Genomic DNA, 6,000 nt, shown 5'->3' with positions numbered 1-6,000 from the left:
AACATCAAAGCCATACCATGCATCTTTTCTGACCACAGTGCTATGAAACTAGAAATCAACCACAAAAAAACATTGGGAAAGAGCACAACTACATGGAGGTTAGATAACATGCTACTAAATAATGAACGGGCCAACCAAAAAATCAAAAAGTACATGGAAAGAAATGAAAACGAAAACACAATGGTCCAAAACCTTTGGGATGCAGAAACAGGGCTTCTAAGAGGGAAAGATATAGCATTATAGGCAACATCAGGAGAAAAAATAAAAACCTCAAACAACCTAACCTCACTCCTAAAGGAGCTGGAAAAATAACAACAAACAAAACTCAAAGCCAGCAGAAGGAAGGGAATAATAAAGATTAGAACAGAAATAAATGGAATATAAACTAACAACAACAAAAATAAAAACACAGTAGAACAGATCAAGGAAACTAAGGGCTGCTTCTTTGAGAAGAGCAACAATATTGATAAGCCTCGAGCCAACCTCACCAAAAGAAATAGAGAAAGAATTCAAATAAACAAAACCACAAATGAAAGAAATTACAATCAACACCACAGAAACACAAACAATTGTAAGATAATATTATGAAAAACTATACCAAAAAATTAGACAACCTAAATAACTAAAAAACTAAATAAATTCCTAAAACATATAACATACCAAAACTGAAGGGAGAAATAGAAAATTTGAACAGATTGATTATCAGCAAGGAGAGTGACTCAGTGATCAAAAACTCCCAACAAACAAAACTCCACAACCAGTTGGCTTCACAGGTGAATTCTGTCAAACATTTATTAAAGAAGAGTAAATACGTATTCTAAAACTATTCCAAAAAATAGAAGAAAAACTTCCAAATTCATTCCATGAGGCCAGCATTACCCTGACACCAAAACCAGATAAAGACACCACACACGAGAAAGAGAATTATAGGCCAATATCTCTGATGAACATAGATTTAAAAGTCCTCAGCAAAATACTAGCAAACGGGCTCAAACTGTACAAAAAAAAAATCATTCACCATGATCAAGTGGGATTTATTCCCAGGATGCAAGTGTGGTTCAAAGTGATACATCACATCAATTAGAGAAAGGATTAAAAAAAAATCATTTCAATAGACACACAAAAAGCATTTGACAAAGTACAACATTCATTCATGATAAAAGCCCTCAACAGAATAGATTTAGAGGAAACATACCTCAACATAATAAAGGCCATACATGAAAAACCCATAGTGCACATCATACTCAATGGGAAAAAACTGAGAGCTTTCCCCCTAAAGATAGGAACAAGCAAGGATGCCCACTCTCACCACTTTTATTCAACATGGTACTGGAAGTTCTAGCCACAGACAACAAAAAGAAATAAAAGGCACCCAAATCAGTAAGGAAGAAGTAAAACTTTCACTAATCATGGATGACATGACACTATATATTGAAAACCCAAAAGACTCTACCAAAAAACCACTGACCTGGGGTGCCTGGGTAGCTCAGTGGGTTAGGCCTCTGCCTTCGGCTCAGGTCATGATCTCGGGGTCTTGGGATCGAGTCCCACATCAGGGTCTCTATTTGGCGGGGAGCCTGCTTCCTACTCTCTCTCTGCTTGCCTCTCTGCCTATTTGTTATCTCTCTCTGTCAAATAAATAAATAAATCTTAAAAAACAAAACAAAACACTGACCTAATAAATGAATTCAGTAAGATATTAGAATACAAAATCACTCCACAGAAATCCATTGCATTTCTATATACCAATAATGAAGCAGCAGAAAGAGAAATTAAGAAAGCAATCCCAGGGCGCCTGGGTGGCTCAGTGGGTTGGGCCTCTGCCTTCGGCTCAGGTCATGATCTCAGGGTTCTGGAATCGAGTCCCGCATCGGGCTCTCTGCTCAGCGGGGAGCCTGTTTCCCTTCCTCTCTCTCTGCCTGCCTCTCTGCCTACTTGTGATCTCTGTCTGTCAAATAAATAAATAAAATCTTAAAAAAAAAAAAAGAAAGCAATCCCATTTACAATTATAGTTAAGCCTCTGACTCTTGATCTCAGGGTCCTGAGTTCAAGCCCCATGTTGGGTTCTATGCTGGGCGTGGGGCTTACCTAAAAAAAAAAAAAAGTAAAGAAATAGAACTACCTATGATCTGGTAATCTTACTACCGAGTATTCACCCAAAAAACTAAAAAAAAAAAACAAAAAAAAACAAAGAAACAAAAAGCACTAATTCAGAGGGATACATGCACTCCTAAATTTATAGCAGAATTATTTATAATAACCATTTATAATACAGAAGCAACCCAAGTATCCATTGATAGGTGGGTGGATATGCATTCCTTTATCCATTTCTCTCTCTCTCCATAAATATATGGATATATATATGGATATGTGGATATATCCATAACATATTATATATATATGGATATATGTATATCCATTTATAATGGAATATTATTCAACCATAAAAAAGAATGAAATCTTGCCTTTTCAAAGGACATTAATGGAGCTGAAGAATATAATGCTAAGCAAAATAAGTCATTCAGAAAAAGACAAATGCCATACGATTTCACTTATATATGGAATTTATGGAACAAAACACATGAGCAAATGAAAACAAATAAGAGGGACAGAGACAAATCAAGAAACAGACCCTTAACCACAGAGAACAAACTGATAGTTACCAGAGGGGAGGTAGGTGGGAGGATGGGTGAAATAGGTGACAGGGATTAAGGAGTGCATTTGTTGTGGTGAACACTGGGTGATATATGGAATTGTTGAATCACTATAGTGTACACCTAAAACTAACATTATATTGTGTGTTAACTCTATTGGAATTAATTTTTTTTTTAAAGAAGATTAAATCAGTGTCTGGCATATTGCAAGTACTTAATAAATAATATCCATTATCACTATTATCCCTGATTTTATACCCTGGGAAGCCAGAAAGCCTGAAAGGTAAATCTCCCTGAATCATCTAAGAAACGGCCTTTATGTTACCATTTGATTAATGTCTCTAATATAACTCATGAGACTGAAAATTTAATTAGAACAGAAATGAGGCAAGTTTTTGCTTACACTTGTGATCTCAGCATCTACAACAGCACAGGTATATAATAGATACCTATTAATATTTGTCCAACACATTTGTTTCTTTTTTTTAAACAATTAATTTAGTTAGATATATCTGGATTAAAATTCCAAGTCCAGTACCTTCTAGCTGTGTGAACTTAGACAAGTAAATCACTTTGAGTCATAATTTTCCCACTTGTTGGAAATGGGGCTAATGGTATTTAACACTTACTTCACAGGGTTGTGGAGAAACTTAGATGAGGCAAACACCCTCTGCATCACACCCAACACAGGAGGTGCTCATTACATTTCAGTCTCCTTATCTTTTTCTGTCTGCGCAATAATTTTGTCAGTGTTAGCAAACATCATGGTTTGCCACAAGAGGGCAATACTATATGAAAACAGAAACCTATGCCAAAAAACAAAAATCAAAAACCCCATACCCACAAAACAACAACAACAATCCCAAAACCAAAAACCTTCCAAAATTACATTAACTTATTCCTCTCTCTCTTTCTCTTTTTTCTACTCCATAAATGTAGCTTTTTGATAAGGGTTTCATGTTTAGAATTCTGTTCTTTTCCTCCATTGTGTTCTTTAGAAATCAAAGGACTTTAAAAATCATATTGTCATAAGGAGCAAATCCAGCCTCTGCAGTTATTCTTGCTCCCTTGGTTGGTGGTCTTGACTTACTGTTTCCATGACCTTTTTATTAAGTTAACCTCTACACTCCTGGGTGTTAGTGCTGCACTTCTTTCCTCTAGACAGCATCTCTTAGTTATATTAAGTTTACCTCAAACTCAGCATGGAAAACTAAGCTTATCTACATTTATTATTTGTAAGCAAAAAGACAATGCTTCTGTGTTATATAAGCTCAAATCCTATTACAGTTATGTTATATTCCTGCCTCCCCCGTGCAGTTACACAATGTGTTTCCGAATAAATTTAATCTGCTTACTATCTCTTCCCCATTCTCATTTCTACCTACCTGGTCCAAATCCCCTCTTCTCAATTCTCAATTCTCAACCATCTTCCTTTGTTCTTCCAACCATTTCTCAGTCCATTTATCAAATAATAAGTGTTTGGAAACAATACACCTACACAAGGTAGCTTACGTTCTGTGCTCTTCCTAAGAAAGACTCCCACTTCTTTCCCTGAGACTAAATATTTGTTTTTCAACCCAGGCTACATTTAACATTTGGCAGTTTTATGACAAAAGTGGAAAGCAGAAAGGGAGCATTATATTTGAGAGGTACTCTGCAATTTATGAAAGCATTTTTTTAGCTGCAAAAGGGCAATGTTAGCAGGTCGCATAGGCTGCTGTCACTAATGATATGATATGTACACTTGCCTGTCAGATAATGCAAGGTTATATGCCAACCAATCTGACAAGAAACACCAATGTTAGGAGTCAATGCTCCAATTGGTGTGGGCCAAAAAAACAAAAACAAAAACAAAACTTTTAATAAGGCAGAATAAACAATATCTGTTATGGTGCTACGGAAGTGTTTGATCTGAAATTTCTTCTCCTAGCAGAAGACTTAGAAACTCTCGATTCAAAAATTTATTTAGTGTAAAATGGTTTTGAAAACCAATCTGATTACTCTGTCTTCTATGCTTCTCTTACTAATAATTGAATCATCTAAATGAAATATTCCAAACACAAAGGATAGATATTTCATGATTCCATTTATATGAGGTACCTAGAGTAGTCAAATTCATAGAAACAGAAAGTAGAATGGTAGTTGCCTGGGACTAGGGAAAACGGGGATGGCAAGTTGTTCTTTAATGGGTACAGCTTTTCAGTTTGGGAGCATGAAAAAGTTCTGGAGATGGATGGTGTTGGTGGTAGCACAACAATGGGAATGTACTTAAATGTCATTGAACTGTATCTTTAAAAGTGGTTAAAATAGTAAATTTTATGTTATATATATTTTGCATAATAAAAACATCTTAAAACAAAATTGAATTATGTGTTTTGTTCATTTGGTTTCCATATTGTTCTTCCAGATGTGATGTGAGGTTCGACTAGAATTGTACAAAACCTACTTTCAAGGAGTATGCTTTGGGAAAATGTAACACATAGGTAGAAATGCAGGCAGTGACAGTGTCCCTGTATTTTCACTGTAGGAAAGGTCAAAGAGGATGTTTAGTCTTTTATGTACATTTGCCTTTAGTTTAGTAACCTCTTGTGGTGCCTGGGTGGCTAAGTCAGTTAAGCATCTACCTTCAGCTCAGGTCGCGATCCCAGTGCCCTGGGATCAAGCCCCACGTTGGGCTCCCTGGTCAGTGTGGAGCCTGCCTCCTCCTGCTTGTGCTCTCTCTCCCTCAAACAAACAAACAAACAAAAAATCTTTAAAAAGAAATTTTAGTAACCTCTTACCAGGCCTGAATTTGGCCTCAGAATATCTGAGTCTCAGAGGCCTAAGTCTATAAAACAAATTGAAAAATACAGTATTCCTCCTCTTATCCCTGAGGAATACATTCCAAGACCTCCAGGAATGCCTGAAATTGTGATAATACCAAGCCTTATACATACTATGTTTTTTCCTAAACGTACATACCTATGATAAATTTTAATTTATAAGTTAAGTACAATAGGATATTAAAAGAAATAACTAATAATAAAATAGAAAAACTTTTATGCTATAATAAAAGTTATGTGAATGTGGTGTCTGTCTCCCCCAAAATTTCTTATTGTACTATACACATACTTCTTTTTCTTGTAATGATTTGGAATGATAAAATCCCTACCTGCTGAGATGAAGCGAGGTATATGATGTAGGCATTGTGACATAGCATTAGATAACCCTTGACCTTCAGATGATATGTCAGAAGGAGGATCATCTGCTTTTGTACTGCAGTTGACCATGGGTAACTGAAACCCTGGAAAGCTAAACTACAAATAAGAGGCGACTATTGTAATAATAACCCAACAACAACACTTAC

This window comes from Lutra lutra, chromosome 10 (genome assembly GCF_902655055.1).
Source record: "Lutra lutra chromosome 10, mLutLut1.2, whole genome shotgun sequence".
NCBI lineage: Eukaryota > Metazoa > Chordata > Mammalia > Carnivora > Mustelidae > Lutra > Lutra lutra.
Note: the sequence above shows the minus strand (reverse complement) of the source record.